The 25683-nt window shown below is 42.6% G+C and overlaps 1 long non-coding RNA gene across 3 annotated transcripts in view; it reads left to right on the top strand.

Moving 5' to 3' along the window:
* LOC120371426 overlaps positions 1–25433 on the top strand; it is a 125438-nt gene extending 100005 nt beyond the window's left edge. For all 3 annotated transcript variants that reach the window (XR_005584341.1, XR_005584340.1, XR_005584342.1), the window contains 3 exons: positions 21256–21292; positions 21876–22050; positions 25179–25433. This is a non-coding gene — a long non-coding RNA (uncharacterized LOC120371426). The remainder of the gene's footprint in view (positions 1–21255; positions 21293–21875; positions 22051–25178) is intronic.
* Positions 25434–25683: the final 250 nt, after the last annotated feature.

Here is a 25683-nt window from a genome sequence, read left to right as displayed (position 1 = left end):
GTGCAACTGCTAATGCCGCAATAGTTATATTAGGCTACACTAACCAGCAGAAGATTTAGTATCTTCTACTGAATGCTTCAGGTCAATTAATCTATAAAATTAGAACATCTCACACGAATACCAAGACAAGTTGAATTTTGATTCTTTTAAGATCAGTTGCATCCTACATTTAATTAGGCACATTTATTAAACCACAAATTGTGATTATAGGGGAGGCGGAGGGAGAAAGTTTTCTGCAAGCTACTTTGAAGTAAATGAGCCTTTTTTATTGATTTAGCTTTAATTATCTGTCCCACTTTAGGAAGTTAAAATGTCTGATTACAGCTGATCACAAGAGCTAAATTAAATCTGTGGGAAACTCCAGTTGTGTTTAATATGCTGTTGCTAAGACCCTCATAAAAGAATTCAATGAAAAACAAATTGAAATAGAAATTTTAAGGGGGGGGCATTTCTTTTCTGGTAGGAGCCCCCACAGTGGGTGAGTCGTCCTCCCTCTGATTCAGGGTGAGAAACTTGACTCTGTCTTATTCTGAAGATAACAGTGAGCCTAAACCAGGGGTCCTTACTGCTTTCCCCTTTTATCCTCACTGACTCATATTGAGTCCAGTACTGAATTCAATGGGCCAAACTCTAAGGGGGTGGTGAGTGCCTGCAATATCTTGAGGCCCTTGATCACTGACTCCTCTAGCCTCTGAAGGGCTGTTCACCTTCTGAGAATAGTTAATTGTAATAGCAGAGGAAGGAACGGAAAAAGAGACCTAGCGCATATGGGTAATATAGCGGTGTGTGTGATGGTCCCTCTAAAAGTTCACTCTTTCCTCTCAGACCCCTCCTGATAACAAGGTAATTTGTTTGGAGTCCTTTGGAGATGTAGCTAAAGAGTCTGTCAGCGCTTCCCTTGAAGCAATGTTTGGCTGTGTTTAAAAATGTTGCATTGATCCATGTGGTAGCTCCAGAGCGTAAAGACATTCTCCATAGAAGTCCAAGTGCTGAGTGAGTGACAGTATCTGCACCTACAGCGAAGAGGCTCTCCAGGTCTGACTGCTTATCTGTCTTCTATGTGTCTGGCCCTTTGGAGTTACATATGCGAGGGCTTATTAAAATGTGTCCGTGCTATTAAACCAAAGATTTCTGGTGATACGGAATTTCTCATTGTGTGGACTACTCCATGCTTTGGTCCGTGATATGTACCCTTGCCCACTTCCATGTGTTCTGAAGAAAAAGGAACCTACCAATTTGCTATGAAGCAGTGGTGAGCAACCTGCGGTCCACGGGCCGCACGCAGCCCATCGTGGTAATCCACTGGCGAGCCACCAGACAGTTTCTTTACATTTGCAGTATCCCCAGCCCAGCCCAGGTGACGTAACAGCCAGCAGTGGATTTAGAGTTCATGGGGCCCCCTGGCCCTGTGCTCAGCTTCATTTTTGGGGCCCCTCCTTGGGACCCAGTCAAGAAAAAGAACATTCTCTCTTATCTCCTCCCACCCCCATTTTTCATTCTTTTTTTCTTCATCCTCCTCCTATAAGTAATAGCAAGTGAATGAAAATAAAGTGAGGTACCTTGATTGTTCTTGAGTCTAACTTATTTTTCCACAGACCACTTGAAAACTGCGGAGGGTCTCGACGGACCACTTAATGATCTTTCCAAATGTTGTTCATACTGTTAGGTAACTATTGTAAAGCGCTTTAGATAAGAGCGCTTTATTAAAAAAATGTAAAAAAACATTGGGGTGCAGGGTCTGGCCAGGAGCTAGGGTGAGGGAGGGGTCTCAGGGTTAGGGTAGGAGTTTGGGGTGTGGAGCGCTTACTTGGGGCAGCTCCTGTTTGGTGCGAGGGGTGCAGGTGGGAATGGGGTAGTGGTTCAGGAGCTCCCGTTTGGTGCTCAGGGTGGGGATAGGCGATGTGGGGGGCGGGGTGCAGGAGTCAGGGCAGGGGGCTTGGGGATGTGTGAGGTGGGTGCAGAAGTCAGGGCAGGGGGCTGGGGGCGTGTGCGGGGCATGCAGGGGGCTGAGGGTGTGTGTGCGGGGTGCAAGAGTCAGGGCAGGGGCTGGGGGCATGTGAGGGGTGTGCAGGGGCTGAGGGTGTGTGTGGGGTGCAGGAGTCAGAGCAGGGGGCTGGGGAGGTGTGAGGGGGGTGCAGGGGTCAGGGCAGAGGGCTGGGGGTGTGGGCTGGGGTCGTGGGGGTGCTCACGGCAGGGGGCTGGAGGGGGTATGCCCTGATTCCAGCCCCTTCCGCAAGGCCCTAGCCCTGCCTCTTCTCCTGAGGCTCCACTCTTCCCGCTCCCTCCTGCCGGCAAACAGCTGATTGGCAGCAGGGGGTGTGGGAGGGGAGGAAACGTAGCACCCTTTGGGGAAGAGGTGGGGGAGGAGCTTGGCTGCTGGCAGAGCTTGCCCTGCTGCAACAGGAGCCGGCAGCATCAAGCTTCTGCCCCCACAGGAGAGAGCGGGGACGGGGGGTGAGGGGTGGAGAAGAGCGGGCCGGGCCCGGCGTCATGGTAAATCCAGTACTGACCGCCAGTCTGATGTTCTCCTCATGGCTCTGCCAGCCCTCACTTTGCCTTGCAGGTCAACAGCAGGTATACCGCAGCCTCGATTAAAGTGTCCTCCCTGTCAGTGGACACTTTCAGGTACAAGTTAAGGTGTCCCCAAAGGAACAGTGCTCACACAGCTTGACTGGGTACAACTCAGGATCTGGTCCTTGTTTCAGTGTTAATACATCTCCATTATTATCATATGTTCATTATCAAAGATTGCGACCTTAGAGATAGTGAGTAGGGATAACAAGTGGAAGCAGAAATGGTTACATATAAAATGCGGGTATAACACACTGCTTAGAGTCTAAACTTAACTTTAACAGTCTATTTGTCTAAAGCAGCCAAAGTTCCTTGCAGCATTTCCAACCAGGACAGGTTTTGATTCCATTTTCATGAATGTAATTGCACTTCCTGATTACTTCCTCAAATGCAGGATAAATAAGGTTCTTTTGCCTTCCTCTTATGCTATTGTTTTTGTCCCCAGAATCAGGACGATCCCCATTGTTCCTTTCCTGGGGTGCTGGCTCCAAATTGTCCTCACATACTCCTGCTGACTCCATATGTGAAACAGGCTTCCATCGTGTGGCTTACAATGCTTAATTTACCAAGGATCTAGGTCAGTGGTCCCCAACCTTTTTTGTCTGGCGGGCGCCAGACGAAGGACCGTGGCAGTGGTCGAGCATCCGCCGAAATTCAGCGGCATTTTGGTGGCAACACCTCTGGATGATGCCGCTTGTCAGCGGCATCATCCAGAGGCGTCCCGCTGAGCCACTGAATTTCGGCAGCATTTCGGCGGGTGCTCGACTGCCGGCCAGGACGCGGGCGCATTTAGATGCCCATGCGGGCGCCATGGCACCCACGGGGACCCCTGATCTAGGTAGATAGGTAAGTCTACGCCACTTTGTCCGGCAAAACCTGTTTGACAATCCTGGCTGGAACACAGACTCTAAAATATATTTTTAATACATATGTACAATGCCTTAAATATCATCTACACACACACCTCACAATGTTTATGTATTTGAGTATGACATAAGCTTTTATATGCAGTGGTGCTGTAGCCAGGTCAGTCCCAGGATATTAGCGAGGCAAAGTGGGTGAGGCTATATTTTTTTATTGGACCAACTTCTGTTGGTGAGAGAGAGACCAGTTTTGAGCTTACACAGAGCTCTTCTTCAGGTCTGGGAAACCTACACAGAGTGTCACAGCTAAAGGCAAAGTGGAGCAGATTGTTCAGCATAAGTAGATAACACACATTTCAATCTGCTCCATCTACTTATGCTGAACAATCTGTTCCACCTTGCATTTAGTTTTGATACTTTCTGTAGGTTTCCCAGACCGGAAGAAGAGTCTGTGTAAGCTCAAAGCTTGTCTGTCTGTCTGTCTCTCTTTCTTTCCAACAGAAGTTGGTCCAATAAAAGATATAGCCTCACCCACCTTATCTGTCTAATAAGCTTTTATAAGACACCTCACATGGTTCATTTTGGATAAATACTATGAACGCAGTGTGCTAGGTGCAGTGAGTTTGTCAGGCCAGATAGGAGTTGCTGTTTTAGAACAATGAACCTTTTGCCAGCTGGTCGCAATGGGCCTTTGTGTCACACGTGGCACATTTTAAAAAGCATTGCAGGTTATCTTCAGTATGTTTTCCCTATTCAGTCAGTAACCATGGACAGAGTTGTCAAAAGCGCCCATGTGACTTAGGGCAGGAGTGCAAGTTCCAGTTACTTCAATGGGACTTGTGCTCTTAAGTCACTTAGGCACTTTTGAAAATCCCATTCCATGTCTCACCCAACTCTCCGTTTCTGTAGTCTGTTCTGTACTAGCAAATCTGATCGATGTACAACTTGCAAGGTGAAACAATGGGATACTGTTGAATAGGAACTGAAGAGTTGGGATCTGACATACTTTTGAAGATGCAGATAGTATGGACAAGAGTTAGATATGTGCATAACTCTTGCTGAATTGTCTATCATCTCCATCAAAGGCAACAGTGTCTCAATGACTAAAAATAATTTGGTTTTACTAAGAAATTAGAGAAATAAATAAATAACCACCCCAGAGTTGTCTGAAAACTTGTTTGGTTGGTGAATGGGAGGATCAAAAAGATTGCATATGAATCTAGGTGTGACATTTTGCTCCTGTAGATTTGTGCAGCTGTCACTTATCTGTGTGGAGAGTCTGCTTTAGGCCATTCTTAACTGGACATGACCACGTCTTAATCCATGTTAAAATCTAAAGCACCATCAGTACCCATCTGATTGAAAAAGTTAACTTAATGCTTCCCCTCCAACAGCTTTACCATGACGTATACTTCGGAAAAATATTCCCAAATAGTTCAAGCTCAAATTTATCTGTTACAAAACACAAATCCTAGTAAAATATTTTACAGGTTGTACGTCTTGGTCACTTAATTTCTGGTCTGTTTACAAAGATACAATTCTCTTTATTTTACATACTGGAGTCTAGGAAATCTCTCTTCTTTCTGTTGCCAACTACTTCTGAAATTAGCAAAGTGCAGTGTTAAGCTCTATAATGTGTAGATTTGTATTAGGGATAGGGAAACCAGTTTGCTCAAAGCTTGAATTGAAACTTCCTAGTAGTTTGAAAGAGTACCATGAAGTTTTGTTGTCCTTCCTCCCTTTAGATTACTTTTTTCAGGCGATAACACTTCCTATTTTCCTTTTCTTTTCACCTCATGCTGGAAGCAGAAGTGTTGAAATGTTAACTAGCCTGAATCCAAGCCATGACTATGAATAAACCCACAGTCTCTGATATAGTTCATATTCTGATTGGAAACCTGCCACGTGGTCCCATCCCTGTACAATACCATCTATAGAACTATTTTTAGCCCATCTGGAACCAAGAAGCACTGGCAATCTCAAGAAATCCTGTGAGACTTTTGATGCAACTTGGAGAGCCAAGAGTTACGGATAAGTTCTGAAATGAACCTCATAACCCTTTGAACTTCACTCATCTACTGTCTGTATATGCTCTCATGTTTTTGTTCTCTAATGCAGATTCAACTGTATTACTGCTGTCATATAGAGGTTTCCTCTGGTATGATATAGGACTGGAAAAGTGTAGATTCTATTAGAATTTGTTGTTTAAGTGGTTTTGATTTGATTAAGTACGTAATGGTTTATCTGGCAAACACATTTTGATTACTTTCACTGCTGGCAATTGCATTCCTATTTAATTTGCTAGGCTTGTGTTTTTTACACAAGAGGATGAAATAATGGAAAAGTGTCCCTATGTTGAATGATTACTCTACTGGCAGTACCCACTTAAATGCAAAGAGAAATAAAGTGTGATCGAAAGGTGGTGCAGTGTAAAGATGCTGCATTGGCGCTGGATGGAATATTTTAGGATTTGTTTTCATCTAATACAAGTTAGGTTGAAGGCTGGATTCATGAGATAAAGTTACATAGAGAGATGGCTTACGCAGTTCCTATGGGTCTTGCATGCAAATCAGGGTGAAGAATTCATTGTGTGAATATCAAAGTTCTGGAATATGCAAACTCTAGATAAACAAAAAGTAGTTAAGTGCAAAGATTTACACTTAGCTGGGGTTGTGGGAAGCCACAAAAGTTTAGTAATGTTAGCAGAAGAATACATGCCGGTGACACAACTTTATCAGGTGGTGAGAAAGAAACCCATAGATTAGGGCTAGAGTTCTCCTTTGCCACTAACTTCATAGGAGTGTTGTTGAACTCTGGTAATCCTTAACTATTTACTATTTCCCTATAACCTATATCAATATAAGCCCATTTATACAGTAAAACTGAATCCACTCTAGAGGGCTAGCCCGCTTTAACTGTGCCAGGATAGTTAGTGGTACAAATTTTGTGTGTCATCAAGCCCTTAGATTTTAAAGTTTTGGGACAGTGACTGTCTCTTATTATATGTATCTATAGTACCTTGTACAATAGGGTCCTGATCATGGCTGGAGCCTCTAAGAACGACTGTAATACAAAAAAGTAGTCGTAATAATACTGATTTGCTAACTTTAATTCCTGGAAGAGACTATAATGCAGTTAGGACCAAACCTAGATTTTTCAATGTCCTGGGTGAAGGAAGACCATGCAACATCCCAGTTAGGTATTGGTGAGTCAAGCATAAGTTCATGGGATCCCTGCATGACTGCGGGTGTGTCTACAGTCCACACGTTACAATGGCGCAGCTGTGCCACTACAGCCATGCTGGTGTAAGGCATGTAGTGTAGCCACTCTTTGTTGCCAGGAGAGAGCTCTCCGGTTGATAAAAATAAAACCACTCCCAATGAGGGCCGGTAGCTTCGACGACGGGAGAACATGGCCCGCCGACGAAGCGCTGTCCACACCGGCGCTTTTCTTCGTTAAAGCTTTTGTCATTCGGGGTTTTTTTTTCCACACCCTGAGCGACAAAAGTTTTAACGACGAAAGTGCAGTGCAGACAAGGTCTGAGACTTTGTCAGCTGCATAGCTTAAAGTTACTACTAAACATTGTATCCATAGAGAGGGGATAACATTCTGTCAGAGACAAGATTTTTCTTACAAATCCGCAGCAACCATGTACGTTGCTGGGATGTTTATTTGTGATCTTGCATGAAAATAGAGAACAAAACAGTACCCGAAACGATAGTGACAGGCACAACACACATACCTAGGAAGAGAAGAGAAACTTAAAGGGGTTAGAAAGAGCCAGGAAGGTTTGAAGCTTCCCATAAAGATGTGATAATGGGAAATAGCAGACCAGAAAAATGGCATGCTATAAATTTTAGTTTGAATGGAGCACATTTTCTCTGTAGGCATGATAAGGAATGAACTATGAGCATGCTCTTCATATACTTATTTCAGCTGGGAGCAATAATACAGAGTACTGCAGCAGGACTCTTTTAATATATATACAAACAAAGTGGTATTGCAATTAGGGCTGTCAATTAATTGCAGTTAATTCATGTGATTAATGCAAAACAAATTAACCAGATTAAAGAATAGTTGCTATTAATCACACTGTTAAACAATAATAGAATATCAAATTTAAATGTATTATACATATTTTTGGATGTTTACTACATTTTTAAATATATTGATTTCATTTACAACACAGAATACAAAGTGTGCAGTGCTCACTTTATATTATTTTTATTACAAATATTTGCACCATAAAAAAGATAAATGAAAGAAATAGTATTTTTCAATTCTCCTCATACAAGTCTACTCAGTCCTATTTCTTGTTCAGCCAATCGTTAAGACAAACAAGTTTGTTTACATTTGCAGGAGATAATGCTGCCCACTTCTTATTTACAATGTCACTTGAAAGTGAGAACAGGCATTGCCAGATATAAAAATTTTATTAAGATGATATTTAAAAAAAAAAAAAGTGAACGGTGCAGAGTTTAAGCATTGAAGTTTCTGGTTATCAGGGAATAATGTACAGATTATCAAGGAGTGCAAAGTTCAGTTTAAAATTGGGTGGCATAAGGAATACATAATCTGCAATATCCCCGATTGAGGGTAAAAGGTTGACGGTTCAAAGTACAGACATTGAGATATGAAGTTCATATAATGGCTGTGTTTGGGTGCGGAGTATAATGAGTAGATATGATGATGAGGATGAGTTGACCCTCATTTGGTGAGATTTATGTTCAGTGAGTTTATGGTTCCAGTTCATATGGTCAAACGGACAAAATCTCTTGGCCCCTTTCTCGTAGTCAAAGAGCAATGCTAAACATTCATATGCCCCTTCATGCTTCAACTTCTGGGCTCTGAAGTTTTACATTGTTTTGTTTGCATGCAGTTATATAACAAAAAATTCGACATTCTCCTTTGTAAATTGCGCTTTCACAATAAAGAGATTGGTGCTCTTTGGTACTTGGTACTCAGTACTAGGAGGTGCCATTGAGGTGCAGAGTGGCGGTACTGTCAGGAAGCAGGGCCTGGGTAACGTAATGAATGCAGCTGTCCTGTAGTAGGGTGCCTAACTGGCTACACTGCCTTATTGGACAAGTCATCAGACGGGCCCTTAAACCAAACAGCAGTTCAGTGGCTGCTCAAAGCATTTGCCCACGGCTGCGATAGCTCCTGTTCCCGGCTTGTTCCAGCCCTGATCCTCCCTTGCCTCACTCCAGATACCCTGGTTCTGACCCTTGGCTCTGAGGCTTGGCTGTCAATGCCTGCGCTCACCAATAGCTATGACTGCCCACGTCACTGTCACAGTGGAGCTGAGGTAACAGTGCCAAGAGAAGCATTTGAAGCGCCGATGCCCAAACTTGCATGCACTTTTGGAACTTTTAAAAAGCAGTGACTACTGGGCCAAATAATCTACCAATACAATTGTTGACGCGAGTCCAGGCTGCAGCATACCTCTGATTCATATACTGGTCACCATACACAGACTTTAAATGTTCTAGGCATAGGCTAGCCACTACCATAGGCCTTATCATTTCTGACCAACACTATGTGTCCTGCACTCAAGGGGCAGGAGAGCTTTCTCACTTCCTGCAGCAATACAAGTAAACACAAATGGAGCTTAACATAAGAATGGCTATACTGAGTCAGACCAATGGTCTGTCTAGCCCAGTATGCTGTGTTCTGCCAGGGGCCAGTGCTAGATGCTTCAGAGGAAATAAACAGAACAGGCAATAATAAGAGTGATTCATCCCCTGTTGTCCACTCCCAGCTTCTGGCAAACAGAGGCTAGGGACACCATCCCTGTCCATCCTGGCTAATAGCCATTGACGGACCTATCCTCCATTAATTTACCCAGTTCTTTTTTAAATCCTGTTATAGTTTTGGCCTTCATAACATCCCCGGCAATGGGTTCTGCAGATTGACTGCACATTGTGTGAAGAAGTACTTCCTTTTGTTTGTTTTAAACCTGCTGCCTATTAATTTTGTTGGGTGACCTCTAGTTCTTGTGTTATGAGAAGGAGTAAATAGCACTTTTTCTCCACACCAGTCAAAATTTTATAGACCTCTATCATATCCTCCTTTAGTTGTCTCTCTTCCAAGATGAAAACTCTGTCTTTCCAATCTCTCCTCATATGGAAACTGTTCCCTGCCCCTAATCACTTTTGTTGCTCTTCTTTGTAACTTTTCCAATTTTAATGTATCTTTTTGGAGATGGGGTAATCTGATCTGCAAACAGTCTTCAAGATGTGGGTGTACCATGGATTTATCAAGAGGCATTATGATATGTTCTTATGTTATTATCAATCTCTTTCCTAATGGTTCCTAACATTCTCTTAGCCTTTTTGACTGCCGCTTCACATTGAGCAGATGTTTTCAGAGAACTATCCACGATGACTCCTACTTCTCTATCTTGAGTGATAACAGCTAATTTAGCTTTCTTTAGAAAAAGCTGGAAGACTCGTTACTTTGACCAGGCTGTGATGCAGACAAGTATTAAAATAATGCTTGTCTCCTTGTCTTCAGTGAAATGTAAGCATTTGGTTTTGAGCCCTTCCTGAATAGAGATGCTTTCCTAAACCAGGGCTAAACTGTTGTTTCAGTTGAGGCTGCAGGGGACCACACCGTTTGGTTTCTCTTAGACCCTGATAGAAATCAATAGGATTACTCATGATAGTAAAGTTAAGCACAAGTGTGTTTGCAGAATACAGGGCTTATTGAGATCACAGATGTCTCAAGATTTATAAGCAGCATTTTCAACCCCAACTGTTCAAAAATCCTGGGTCAAGCCCTGGAAAATCATGAGATTGAGATTTAAAAAAACAACATAATTCCATGTTGGGTTCTTTTTATTTGTCTTCTCATGTTAGTGTTTAAAGTTCACACCATCAAGCTTTTCTCTGAAGCCATGAAGGCTAGAAACTTTTTATTATGAAAATTGAGATTCTCAGGTGATTGGATTGCAGGAGCTGGAGCGTTAAGAAAAACTGCAAATAGCTCAAGCGTTAGCAACATTGTATAAGGCATCCAGACCTCCCACCAAGGAGAACGAAAATAAAATCTTATTGCAAATTGCTAGCTTTGTTTGATTCAGAAAGCTTCATATTTATAATATGCTTTGAAATGAACCCTCCGGTCTGAATGAGCTGCAACATCCAAGCTTTAAAAAAGAAATGATCATGAGGCAGAAAGCTGCTTCCAGCACACTATTCTTCCCCGCCCTTTCTGTGTTAGTGTAGAACACATCACTTACAAACATTTTAAATTACAGTATATATGGCAGGGAAAGCCAATAAAAATAAGCAAACTCACTTAAATGTTGTACATTTAATACATGAATATTTTATTAAATAAACAGAGCACATTTTATGTACTTTTGTTCTGTCGGTAGTGAAAGAAAGGGAGGGAAGATCAGTGCATTCCAGGGAGCAGAACACTTTTAATTAAAAATCGCAGGCTAATTTGTTTCATTCTCTGAGCCACTGATATTTTGCCGTTGGGCTGTTGTGTGGACTTGTCTGCCATTTGTCTGAATATAAATAACTATAATTTTCACACTTGTCTTTTCCTGCCATTTGTCAAAATGGTTGGTTATAGCATCAAATTAATTTCATATGCAGTGAGCGGGTTTTCAATACAGAGGCTTCTCAACAGCAAATTATTTTCTCTTTCATAAAAACAAACAAACCAGCTTCACACAAAAACTCCAGTATTCCAGACTACAGATATTTGACAGAGAGTACGGAGAGGCAAGTACTATCTTCGAAGCCAGATCACTCCTCCTTAACAGAACCATTTACATGGAGCCATGCTATAATTGTATGGGAGGCTGAACTTGCAGGCTGTAATGACAGATCAATAGCAGCGCGTGGCAGAGCTTCTGTCGTAGAAAGTAAAATAGTAGTTGCTCCTAGGAGCCACATTTCTTTTTTGGGGGGGGTGGGAGGTTCTTCAAGTGAAGAGGGGGTCCCGAGAAGGTGAATACTCCCTTTGGATTCCCATGGAGCTTGGGGGTCAAGGGGAGATGCAGATCACCTTGGCTACTCCCCTGCCCACAGACAGATCTCTGGATACATATACAGTCCTCTGTATTTCCAGGAGAGGAGGACAGTGCTGCTAGGATTATTGCCTCCTGCTCTGTGCAGTCAAGGTCAAAACCTTGCTTGGAAAGTCCCTCTCAGTGCGTCTGTCATGGGCAGAGCCAGGCTCTGAGCCGATAAACTGGTGGGTGGTTGTATCTATACTGCTGGTCCCCCAAACTATGCAAAATGCTTTGGTGTGCAAAACAGACTAGTCTTTCTTAAGGAATTCCTGGCCACTCTGAGGGAAGAAATACCATGAGAACCATTTGCCTTGTGTGGTGTTGCTCATGTTGGACTTCAGGTCTAGAGTCTGAATGTGCAGAACTGCTCAAAAATGGAGGCAGGGAACAAAAGTTAACCACACTTGTCCGGATCCCAGGAAAAAGTCCAGTTTGAGATTAGAGTGAAGGCTTCTTATTTCTGTTAGTTTTATTTCCTTTGCTATATTGGGGACACAGGGCCTGGCCTGGGGCAGACCCTTACTGACAATGTGAGCCCCCTGGTAAATCCAAGGAAGAAAGGAGACTTGACGAGACGGACTTTAAACCACTTGCTACATGGTCCCTGCACTGGGACCTAGGGTTCCCCAACAGCCTCTCGGAGTCGGCCAGCATGAAGACTCCAGACACGAGGGCCAGAAGGACTTGCTGGATCTGGGCTGTTGACCTGATGGGATGTGGTGGAACTATTGTCAAGTTGAACTCTGGTCTACCCTTACATGGATCAAACTAAATGTGACCTGGACGGAGGGGCCCACCAGCAGACCTGAATGGCCAGTCAGCAGGGCTAGAGAGAGGAAAACTCTACAATGCCACACCCAGCCACAAGGGGGTGCACCAGCTGGTGAGTCACTTTGTCTCAGATGGACAAGGAATGCAGGACTGGGCACACTGTCATTCTTTGGGTTAATTCTACACTGAAAGCTTTTATCACGGGCTTTGTATACTGCTAGTTCAGTGGCATACTGCTTAGTTAATCAGTTGACTAAAACGGCAAGAAGTCTGTTCTAGAAGGCTGAATTCAGAGGGTTGCATGCACACCAGTGATACTTTGAGAGTTACAGCTGCCCCCCGTATTAATGTGGTTGGTGAACGGTTGATTTGTGATAAAATTGGACACAGGTGTAAAGCTGTTCATGCATGTAACAAGGAAGGGCTTGTGCCATTGAATCAGGTGTCTGGAATGTTTCAGTGTAACAGGCCACGCTGCGTAAAGTTGAAAGGGATTTCTTTTTTGGGACTCAGTGTGATGGAAGAAAGAACACTTCAGGGATAGCCTATGTAATCTCTTCCTTCCCTCAAACTGGGTAAAATTAAAAAGACAGCTGAGCCCGTGTGCTGGTTATGCATTTGTGAGCACTATACATGACAATGGCTGAGTTTGGGTCATAGCTCTTGGTAAAGCACTAGTATCAATCTGCTCCTTTAATTACCAACCTTACATGGTGGCAGAAAATTCCACAAATCTGTAGGAGACATTTGAAAGTTGGAACACCTTGGAGAGATTGGATGTCACCCTCACCCATATTGGCACATGGATTGTTAGCCTGTCACGTTCTACAACCTGCTCATGATGAACCCTTTAAGTGGGAAAGGAAAAAATAAAAAAGTTAATAACCATATTGTGCTGTGAATAATCCCTGAGCTATTGTGTGCCAGTGTCTGAGACCCTGAGGTGAAAAAAAAATCCATTTTACCATCCACAGACCAGTAGGTAGGTCAGTCACTTTCTGCCCTTAGCAGGCAGGCAGGCCGACTTGCTACCCAGCATCTTCAGGACATGACACTTTCATGTATAACCCGTAGAGCTATGTTTCAGTGTGGTGTTCTGAGGATAGAGCCAGGTAAATCATAGGTGTGCAAGTTAATGAGGTGTTAATTGGCTAGCAGGAGAGTATAACCAAGAAGTACTCTTGTGTATGGTTGAAGTAAGGGCATTTGATAAGCTCTGGAAACCAAACAAGATTTGGTTAGTTAGCATTTGCATCTTTGAAAAATCCTAAATTGCACAGAATGTACTTGAGAAGCTCTATGGCAAGACAAGCAAGTAATCTACTGCTTAACAGCTATGATTTAGTGGTCTCTAATTTTATGACAGACACCAAATTTCCTCTAAGTGACTGGCAAGGCCAGTGGTAGAGCTGGGAATGGAACCCAGGTCTTCAGTCTCAGTCCAGTGGTCTGTCCACTAGGCCATACTACCTCAATATCATCCCACCAATCAGACCAACATACCGTATTAATAAATATACGGGCAACTCCATATCCATCACAATATGTTTGGCTAAATCTTAGATATTGTTATTACTACAGAGGCATTGATTGGCAATACTAGAGAAGGGTAATGGTATATCTCTTCTATGGAGCCACATGGAAACCCTATTGTGAGGACTGTCTATACAGTGTCTTTGGTGACATAGCTGCACTGCTATGATGATCAACATCCACCACAACACACCTTTCCAGATCCATGGGTAGGGCTCTACCAAATTCGTGGTCCATTTTGGTCAATTTCATGGTCATAGGATTTTAAAATTAGTCACTTTCATGGTTTCAGCTATTTACATCTGAAATTTCATGGTGGTGTAACCATGGGAGTCCTGACCAAAGGAAGTAATGGGAGGGGAGGGGTTGAAAACCTATTGTAGGGGGGTCGTGAGATTACCACCCTCACTTCCTGCAGCCAGAGGAGGTTCCTGGAGGTTAGTCTCAGCTCCCTTCCGAGAATGGTTGTGCAGGGGAAGAGGAAGTCCCGTCCCTCCTCAGCCCTGCCGGGACTAGCAGCTGGAGCCCGGTGCACTTCAGAAAGGCTTTTGATACTGTCTCACATGACCTTCTCATAAACAAACTAGAAAAATGTAGCCTAGATGAACCCACAACTGGTTGGAAAACTGTACTCAGAGAGTAGTTATCAATGGTTCACAATCCATCTGGAAGGATATATCAATGGGGTCCCTTAGAAGGGGAGCTTATGGAATCTCCATCATTGGAGGTTTTTAAGAACAGGTTAGACAAACACCTGTCAGGGATGGTCTAGATAATACTTAGGCCTGCCTCAGTGCAGGGTACTGGATAGAATGATGGCCTATTGAGGTCCCTTCCACTCCTATGTGTCTATGATTCTAATAACTAGGTGTAACCACATGAAATCATGTTGTTACAATGCTTAATACATGTACTAGGATGGCCTATCACGTTCATCTGTTCTAAAACTTTACAAGGCTTCTGCTTGAGAGAAAGATATTTGCTTCCATTTTTTGCTTATTCCTATATTCTTCTATGACATCCATTCAAAGAACTGGACTGACGTTATGCTTGTACTGTGTACAACAGGCATTCAAAATTATTCATAGGTAACAACAGGATAATTGTTTCCAAGGAATAAAATGGAATGGGTTTTCATTGTTTGAAGAATGAGCAAAGATACTGGTATTTAGAAAACACATTCACAATCCATCTCTGAAATAACCATTCAGAGTTTATTACAAATATCTCATCATTTTACTGGAATGGATGTTTTGTAATCTGACTTTCTGTGGCAGAGTATATTGACATTCACAACCTTTTTGTTCTTATTTAGTTGTAAAGTCAAATTTGCTCCAAAGCTTCTAGGATACTCACTGAATCACCTTTTTATTAATACCGTGACATCCTATTATACACTAGAAGCTTTATGTACTTGGCTCATTTTATTTTCCATCCCTCTAAACAAACTGCAACTATTACTTGATAAGTATCTGAATGTTCTTCTTGTCAAATATGTAAACTATCACTGCAATTTTATAGAACAAAGAGTCTTTCTGGTATTTTCCAATTTCTGATATGGATATACAACCTTGGAGTATGCAAGAGAAGAAAAACTTAAACTTCACTAATTTTCTTCTCTAAAATATTGAAGGAGAATCAGTGTAACACAGAAATACTGTAAATAAGAGTTGTGGTGATGGCATATGGCGTGTGCCACCTTTAGAGTCCTGGTTTGACTCTTACCCAGAGTAAGTTGGTGGTCTTTATACTTCCTAATGTGTAGTGTGCACATCATAAAATACACCATCACCATTGATGCCTTTGGTGGCTGTCTCAGCGGAGAATCCAAGGATGATAGGGTAAGGAAACCACTATTTATTTTTTATTGGGGAAAAAAAGAAATAAAATCCTGAAGCTTTCTGTTGATCTTAGGTCTTGTACAAATTTCTTATAAGCCCTGAATTTAGGGTCTAATTCAATCTGGCAGTGTGTCTCTAACTTTTCCCTTTCTGTAGTTGTCAGATCTTTTTATTTATTTATTTGTGCCTATGCTGTAACATGATCTTAAAAAGTGGCAACCAGTATAACACTGAATGTCAGCAACACATCCATCATTTCACAATCCTGTTTAAAATGTTATGCTAGTGCTGTTTGAAAGGTGCCTTTCTTATACTTTATTTCTGTGAAATACAGTCTGTTATTAAGTATCTGTCCAGAACACACACTTTCTGTAAATGAAAATAAGCTGTCTGTACAATTTGTCATCTTAGTTTTAAGCACCTCTAGAGTATTCTCTTGTTGCTATGGGAAATTATTGCATTTTTACATTGACAAGAGTAGTGGGTTTTGTTTTTTGTTTTGTTTTTTTGCCTGTGGAAAAACATGAAGGTAGTTGAGCGAGACAACTGAAGGCCCTTCAAACAACATAAAGTCCTTTCCCAATCACACAAATACCTTTTCACTTAAATTATAGACAAGGATTTCACATTTCACTGCTGTATCTAATTAATAAATTCAGTTATACATAATTGTAAATCTTTCCCTCCACCCACACTGCAACATGGCTTAGGATTGGATTTCTCCATTGTACCGTGAACCTAAACATTTGCTTCCCCAGATACATTTTTGCCTGTTCCTAATAAAGTTCCCCTTTGTTATATGGTGATTTTGGGGTGTGTCATTTCTCGCTGGGGTTTATATTAATGTTCTTTATATCCTATTTACTGGGTTTATACTCCTTGCCAGCAGCGGTACCAATATTTGCTTTCTCAAGGGTTGGCACCTCTTGTGTCTCAGGCATGGTGAGAAGTTACCTTGGGTGGAGGCACAGTCCAGGCATGACCAAAAGAAACCCTGGACCCAGCCGGTGAGACGAGAGAAACCACTCCAAGTAATAAGCACCTGGGAAGAGGCTTGAGCCTCACCTCAGGAGAGGGACTACATATATTAATATAGAAGCATCTTTTTCAAAGCACTCCTTAGATCTATTGTAAGTTAACACCCGATCGCTATGGGCGTTCGCACATTCCTCATATGGGCTCGCTTCTTTAGGGGGAAGTTGAATTCGTAAGTTTGGTCCTTGTTAATTTGTATAACACAGCTCACTTCCCAGCAGGAGAATCTCAGACACAGGAACACATGGGGAAGAGATCATTATGTTCTCGGTGTAAAGATTTTGGTGGCAAAGGATTTGGGGCCAATATCTATTAGACAATCTTCGTGGTCTTGTGTTCATAACTAACCAGATCTGAATGGTTTAAGGCCAGATGGTGGGAAAGGGTTAAGTGCTTTCTTCTGAGTGCCTGGTGCAGGTGGCTCCACACCCCCTAAAGGAGGCAGGAATGACTTTCTGGGGTGGCGATCTGAGCTGTCCTGAGGAAGGAGCTCTACGAGCAGACAAGCATGAGGAGGTGGCTTTGTCTGAATGTTGCCATGCTGTTAATTTTTGTTGTTAAAGCCAAATCCCAGGGCCTGTGAATTGTGATTTGCTTTACACTGAAGAGTTTGGGAAAGGCATCTGCTCACAGAGCTCTATAACACAGCCTTAAAAATAACCACTGAGCCTACTCTATTTCGCTTCAGATCCTACCTGTTACTTTGGTTTGCTGTTCCTAATATGGTGTTTAAGGAAAATGAAATGAAGTATAGTGCATGTTGCTGTTTTTATATCAATAACCTCAATTATGTTACCCTTTTTCAAGTGTTTCTCAGACATGCATAATGCGGCATGTTTAAATTGGTTCCCTTGTGAGCAACACTTAGTTATTTTTGAATCATATAGATTTACAAATAACTCTGCCACCAGATGCAGCTGCTCGGGCTCGAATGCTCATCGATGATTGATCCGAGGCTGCCTTGTGATGCAGCTCACTATTTGTATATCTTGTCATAGTCAATGGGTCGTCACTTGCTCCCTCTCCATGGCAGGGCAATTGAGAGTGTATTGAACAGTGTTTTTTCCCAAGCATTTGTGGCAAATTATGGCTGCGAGAAGATTCCCATTTGGAAGGACTGGATTGTGCCTGTTGCCCTCAGCCCTGCCGAGGGGGAAGGGTGGGAGTCTCAGCTGGCGCACACTTTCCTGAGGCTGCTGGGTGTGCACGGGGAGATCACACTTTGCTCTGTCTATTAGAATGGCGCAGATTGTTCATCCTTAGATGTGCCAACCCTGCCCTGCTGGCTGGCACGTGGGAGTGTATGTGAGAGAGAGAGTGAGAAGGGACAGGGTTATAGTCCTGTGTCCTAAATTCCCTAAATTAGACCCCATCATTTTATATGTATAGTTGGGATTATATTATCCAATGTGCGTTACTTTGCATTTATCAACATGGAATTATATCTGCCATTTTGTTGCCCAGTCACCCAGTTTTGTGAGATCCCTTTTAGCTCTTTGCAGTCTGCTTTGGACTTAACTATCCTGAGTAGTTTTGTATCATCTTCAAATTTTGCCACCTCACTGTTTACCCCTTTTTCCGGATCATTTATGAATATGTTGAATAGGACTGGGCCCTGGGGACACCACTATTTTCCTCTCTCCATTCTGAAAACTGACCATTTATTTCTACCTTTTGTTTTCTATCTTTTAACTAATTACCATTCCATGAGAGGACCTTCCCTGTTATCCCATGACAGCTTACTTTGCTTAAGAGCCTTTGGTGAGGGACCTTGTCAAAGACTTTCTGAAAATCTAAGTACGCTATATCCACTGGATCCCCCTTGCCCACATGCTTGTTTGTTGACCCCCTCAAATTATTCTAGTAGATTGGTGAGGCTTTGTGGTAGCCAGCGGTTTGTAGTTAGGCACAGAAGGACTGATTTGCACAGGTGCCGAATAGCTAAAGAGTTGTAGGTGCTCACCACCTCTGGAAATCAGGTTAATATTATATAGACATAAATACAATGGAGTCCTCAGTTAACACAGGATCTTGATGAGCTCTAAGAAGGCCACTGAAGAATACAGCCTAGCAATAAAAGCACTAATAACACAAATTCGCCATTATGTTTTGAATCTGAAGACTTCCCAGTACTAGATTCCCTTTTTCTTGTGTGTAGGGGAGAAAAATGTACTAAAAACTGTTGATGCTTGAATATTAAAATAACTTACTGAGTGTGAGGCTTGCTTTACTAACCACAACAAGAGAGACAAGGTGGGTGAGGTAATAGCTTTTATTGGACCGGCTTCTGTTGGTGAGACAGACAAGCTTTTGAGCTTACACAGAGTCTAAACACCTGGTCAAGAGGGAGAGAGACACAGATCTTCACCCAAGAGAAGGGATAGCTGGAAGCCTGAAATCTTTAAGTGGATGCCCTCAAGGAAGTCCAGAGGGGAGGGGTGGTCAAAGGTGCAGTTAATCCTGCATAACCACGAGTCCTGGGCAGATCTGGGTTAATACATATCCCTCAATAATCAATTACTGCCACCACTGAGCTATACAAGGATCAGGTTTTTCCTTGGAGTTTTTAGGTGTGTATGAAATGAAGGATGGGGCTCTATGGTGTTGTCTTTCTGGGTAGATATCCAGACAAACACATCGGAAATTTCATTCCTTTTAATATTGTACAGTTCCTTCCTCTAAAACTGACACACATGCTTTCACACTTCATTTCTCCTAAAACTTGTGCCTTGTAAGGATAGTTTTGGAATAACTGTATCTTCAGCTATTACTAACCACTGTGTTTATTTCTTCAAGCTATCTTGAGTATTCATTATTTTCCCTCTCACATAAATGTGTTCAGTACTTGCCCCAGTCGCTCGTTTATTTCCCAATTCATAAATTGTTTCCTTTGTTGTGGGTTTCCATTGTATAGACACAGAGAGAATATCTTGACACCAGCACTTCAATTTTAGCTGCCTTTCTATGCTAGTGCATCACATCTCTTGCCTGGTGTTTGCATTTATCTCGCCCAAATGTTCTCTTCCAAGCATGTCATCTCTCACCGAGCCTGGAATTAGCATTTTGTCTTTGTGCATTAGCATGCTGTCCTTTTTAGATAACTCATCTTGAATGTTCCAGTAATCGTGTGCAGCCAAGGGAGTTTCCTGGTGTCTGGTCATCTATTCCTAATGACTTTTGTCAATATCCTGAGTTGTGTGTTTGATTATTGCATCATCATCTGAGTTTAATTCTTCCTCACTCACTGTTGCAGTAAGTTGATTTATTTTAATGTCTGTCTCTGCCCTTGCAGAGGGGAAACCACAGCACAGAGGAGGGCCTTGCTAAAACTTATAGAGCTGCAGAAGTTAACTATTCAATGGATTCCTCACTGGTAGCTGGGGAAAACTATGCATGTAACATCTCCGACTCCTGACCCTGTGAAGAGCCCTCAGGCCCTGATCCTAGCATTAGGTGCCTGCAAGCTGACCCTTTGCATTTTCACAGAGCCCCATTGGCTCTTCTTGCAGGATCCAGTCTCTCCTCGCATTCACTTTGGCTTTTGTTTATTCTGAACATTTCCCTGCCACCTACCTTTCTGCTTCCTAAAACCTTTGCAGAATGACTTGTTCGGTTGTTCTGTACATTCCCAGAGGATGGTCACTGATCTATTGATTAGTTGTTGCCACAGAGTTTGCATTATTTAATAACCTTATTATATTTTTTGTTCCACCTCATATTCCTGACTCTTCAACTGTGTCGTGCACCATTCACATATGAATTGCAGACTTGTGTTGTACTTGCTTTTCCCAAAACTTGGGGAATCAGATTTCCCCCTCTTCCGAACCTCTATCACACATTATGGGCCCAACTCTGCTCTCATTTACACCCATATACCCTCATTGTCTGCCATGGAATTTCACCAGTGATTGTGAGAGCAAAATTTGCTTCCATGTGTGCATTGGCCTACTTCAGTAACCTCAGATATTTTGCACACAAAAGACCTTAATAATTCATAATGTAACTGATTAAACAACAGTAAGTCAGACACTCAAGAAGTGTGAGTACCTGGACGGTGTGTCATGTACATTGTTGTAATGTATTGGTAGTGTTAGTGAAAACACTGCAGTCCTGTTAGTGTTGCTGTACTGCCAATCCCAGTGTTTAAAAAAAAAATTTGTGCGCAGGGCCCCCAAAAGTCATGAGATTGGGCTTAAAGTCATGAGAGTTTGAAAAATGATCAGCATGGGGTGTGTTTATTTGCTTTTTGGTCTCCTAGCCATTAGGGGTCACATCTTCCAGTTTTTCTCTGCAATCTGGAGAGCCAGAGGCTTACCTTTATTTTAAAATGGAAGCTGAGATTCTCACTGTGTTCCCAGCTTCCAGTAGGTGGGGCTTTAAAAGAAAAATACCAACTGTTTTGTCACTTGTCCATTCAAATCCTGTGGACAAGTGGTTAGCTCCTGGGGGGTAGCTGTATTCTAGTGGAATAGGTATAGAACTTCTGAATTCCAGTCCCAGTTCTGCCATAGACCTGCTGGGTGATTTTGGGCAAGCTGTTTAATGTCTGTATGCCTCAGTTTCCTCATCTGTAAAGTGGGGATAATAACATTTACCTACCTTTGTACAGGAACTCCGAGAGCCATGATGGAACAGAAAAGCCTGATGTAGGTACATAGATATTGCACTACCATAACTGCCATTCTAGGCCATGTTAGTACCTATTGGCCCACTTGGCAGCTGTTTCCCAGTGGTGAGCTTTGCTGCCATTGTGTGGGTAGGACAGTATATAGGGGCTGACAGTAGTGTGAATGCCCCATGCAATCTTCCTCCCCCTCTGTTTTAAACCCTTCTCCTTTCAGTGGTGGGGCAGGGGCGGGGCCTCAGAGAAGGGGCTGGCCGGGGGTGGGGCAAGGGTGTTCGGTTTTGTGCAATTAGAAAGTTGGCAGCCCTATGTCTGGCTAATATGATGTTCACATGAGACACTGGACTGGCATTATCCAAGGGAAGTGTTGTCTATGTCCAATTATGGCCTGGGCCTGTTTGCAAGAATGGAGCCTGCTCATGTCCTTTGAGGTAACTTCCTACTCAGGTCATGGCTGCAAATGTGAGCGCTGCTGTTTTGGGCTGACTCTTAGTATAGTTGATGCCGTAAAAAAGAGGCCAGAATCTATCTGAAAAGTCAATAGAGCCTTTCTGCCGTAAGAATGACACAATACTGACATCCCCTTCTCCCCCTTTGCCAAGCAGAGTTTTGACGCCACAAAGGGAGAAGTGACAGAGGCTACATGGAGTCAACTAGGGACTTTGCTATTGATTTTATGTGGAGGGTGCTCAAGCGTTTCAGTGATGGGAACTGGTATAAACCCCTAGGATGGATGGACAGAATAGATTGAGGAACTTCCATACAGACCAGTTTTAAAAGGTAAAGCATTTTCAATGGGAATTTAAAAAAAATCCTTTCTACAGCACTGTCTGGAAAGCTGTTTAATGCAATCTGTGTGGCTATATGGTTTAATAATCCTTACCCATGTCGGAGAAAAACTCAGTTCTCACTTTCTGGTTGGGTGCAGCAAAGTCAGATGCTTTATTTCTCAAGCAATTGCACAGAGGGAGGGAGTGCCCTAGGACACAGGGTTTCCCCCTCCTAGGCAGGTCTCTCTACAGGTAAACAATTACAGCAGCATTTATACTTTTTGTTACATACAATAATAAGCAACAGCTGTATTTTGTTTATACATAGGTCATCTTGATATCTTATTTTTCAAACTTCTATTTAGACTCAAGTCTACATTCCACATTATCCTCACAAGGTTGCAACAACTTCTCACACAGTTCTTTCCCACTCGCTTCACACAATCCTCGCTTCTACAAATCTCGCGTTATTAGAGTTACAGCTAGCCTGACTCTTCCTAACAGAGACTGTCATGCATTAAAATCCCATTCAGATCCCTGTCAGTTCTTTCTCTACTTCCAGATCTATAAAATATAATAACTATTTAGAGAAACAAGGTTGAGAAATGTGTATGTGTGTTTGTGTTTGTTCACAGCCGAAGAGTTAGGGATTAATTGGATGTGTCTGGGCAGTTGTTTGTAGAGTGGTCACCTATGGACACTTGGGAAGTGTTGCATTTAATTGGGAGACAGCTAGTTCTGAGTGTGTGTCCATTTCCCTTTGCTGGGTTTGTGTGGAGAGGGTTGAGACTTGCTAATGGTTCAGTCATCTTAACTTGGGCTGTGTTCCAGTTAATCATCTTCCCTTTCCTGCAATTTCTTTGTGTTTGTAGAACTGTAAAGAACTGCACAGAAAAATGTACTTTTGTGTAGTAGAGAGGGAAGTCTGTCTGACCATTCAAGTCCTGGATGTTTCTGTTAGGGGTTCCAGCAATCAGGCCGGTAATAAGGACCAATTTTTGGCCTAGAAAACCTTTTTATAGAAAAGTTGTAAATCTGAAGTGGGGTTATGATGGAATTGCTGATGTGATTTGATTGTATTAGCATAAATGGAACTGCCAAAATAGAATATAAAATGTGTATTTAATTATTACTCTGTTTTCTCGGGAGAATACAATTGTTCATGTTGCTATCATATGTTTGACTTTCTTGGTGACATTTGCTTTAATACACCATTTGGAAAGAGCAAGCACTTATTCTTTCAGTGCTAATTCCTAATACGTTAGTTAGTTCCAAACTGATTAGCAACTAAAGTGGTATCTGGCATGCAGTATGGTACTCAGTATTTCATAACTTTGGTCACTAAATACTGTTGGATGACCCAGGTGAATTACCATTTACTGCCAAGTATTGACATTAATACAGGTGTATGAGATTCCTTTTCTTTTACCACAGTCTAAGTGATGTAAGGCAGAAAAGTTGGTCAGAATTCTGGTGAATTTTATAAAGGTCAGATACCAAATGCCCTATAGAGAAGAAGGGAGTCAGTGCCTAGTAGGCCTTTTCTGTCTTTACCTGCTATGATTATGATTCTCTTGGTGCACGCATCTCCACTGCCAAAGACATTTGACTCTTGTACCATTCGCGTCTGGTGTGTTGTCTGTTTTGAGATAGGAAGAAATAATAAATGTTCTACTTAACATTACCATGTCCTATGTCAACCCTAAGTGTGAGAATGGCTAATTAACATAGTTTGCGATAACAATGTCTATGTTGATCTTTGTCACTTTTTTATTGTGATTGCATTCACACAGATGTTCAAGTCAAATGAGTTAGTTAGACTAAATGTCTTAACCATTCAATATCTGAGGGAAGGGCATTTTGTAAGTCCATGAGGTAACCAGACAGCCCTTGCCAATGGATACAGCCTGCAAGTATCTGATCTACATCTTCCAACTAGCCACAGCAGTTAACAGGAGAGCCAGGAAGTTCCCACTTACATCCCCACAGACATTAGCAGCACATCTGAGTGCACTACATCTGAAGCAATGTGGTGTGGAAAGATCCAAAGGTTGGATCTATCATGAACTGTGCATTGGCTATGCTTGAAGTTTGTTCTTGCCACCTAGTACATCAACTGGAGGTGACATTGGACAACTCCTTTAAAGAACTTCAAACGGAGTGCTTTGAGCTGAGATGGTAGATTAGACACCTCTTTAAATGGGTAGACGTGGCACGTCTTCCAATTGAAGGAATAGATTCTGCAAGATAACTCGTTGTGCGATGTCAGAAGGGGCAATGTTGGACATGACTGGCAGCCAGGCCAGGTTGGCTGGTCTCATGGTGCCAGTTGTTATATGTATAGTCTTATTCAGCTGAGTGTCCACTAGTCCTGTGTGAGAGGAGCTGAGACGCACCAGGGAGCAATACTCTGCTACAGAATAACACAAAGCAAGATCAAAGCTTCTTCATGTCTGGTCATGGAACTAGCTCATTTGCTGACCAGGTTGTTTCTTGTTTATTCAGCAAGGCCTTGTTCTTTGAATGTCCAGGTGTGTCCAGTGTAGCACCTAAATACACAGACTTTGGGTTGTACAGGCTTCAAGATATGTCTACACAGCGTAGTAAGTCTCAGTCTCTGTGACCTGTGCCTGCAGACTTGGTATTTCCAAGTCTGCACTTTAGCATCTGCACAGCATTGAAAAGCCCGGCCTCACAACCGTGTTGGCTTGTCCATACCTGGCTTGTCCATATTCTGACCTGAGTCAGAATAGCTTCTGTGGACATATACTGCCTATCTCAAGGTTCCTAGTGCCCTTGTCAGCTGTAGCTATTCTAGGGCTTGGTCCATAGTAGGTTGTGGGAGAACATGTCTGTCCATGCTGCAGGAGTTGACTAGAAGTGTTTTGGGTGGCTTTAGCCCACAACACATCCATCTTAACTATTTTGTGTTCCCACACTCCAGCACCTGGAGCCTTCAACAGGATTCCAACCCAGTGGAAGAACTTCTCCACTTGACACTCCGTCCTATTTTGGGAATCAGGCAGAGCATCTGGTGGATGTTTTGGCAGCAGTTTTTGACCTGGCATAGGCACTTGAGGGGGGACACCAACATGCTATCTGTGACTTAGCTGATGCTGCTCCTGTTTGTTGCTTTAGCCACAGATTCCTCCTGTGTAGACTGGTGCTTCTGGAGCAGAGCCACAAGCATAGACCAATTGGATCCCATCATCTTGAAGACCAGCAGTGACTCCATAACTTTTGCATGAAGAAGCAGATGTTCCTGGAGGTTTATGATGAGCTTGCCCCAACCCTCCAGTGCCATGACACCCATTATCGAGAGAGGGCATGAGATGACCTGTATTAACGTTTGTGCCACGTTTAACATTGCATATAATAAAACTTGCAAGTGTAGCCTTCTGTTTAAACTGAACACTTTATTTTGCACATGTATTTACATACCACATAAAGGGAACCTAGTTCCATAAAAATGTAAAAACAATAACCAAACTCCATGCAAAAACAGTGAAAGATGCATGTTACCAAATAACATGGCCAACTATTTTTGGGTGTTCCCAGTCCCTCTGTTCTCCTGGGCCTTTCTGGTGTGTTTTGCATGTGGGGGCCACGACAAGACTGGAGTGGATGAATGCACAGAGTACAC

This window comes from Mauremys reevesii, linkage group 9 (genome assembly GCF_016161935.1).
Source record: "Mauremys reevesii isolate NIE-2019 linkage group 9, ASM1616193v1, whole genome shotgun sequence".
Taxonomy (NCBI): domain Eukaryota; kingdom Metazoa; phylum Chordata; order Testudines; family Geoemydidae; genus Mauremys; species Mauremys reevesii.
This window is presented reverse-complemented; position numbering and strand designations above follow the sequence as displayed.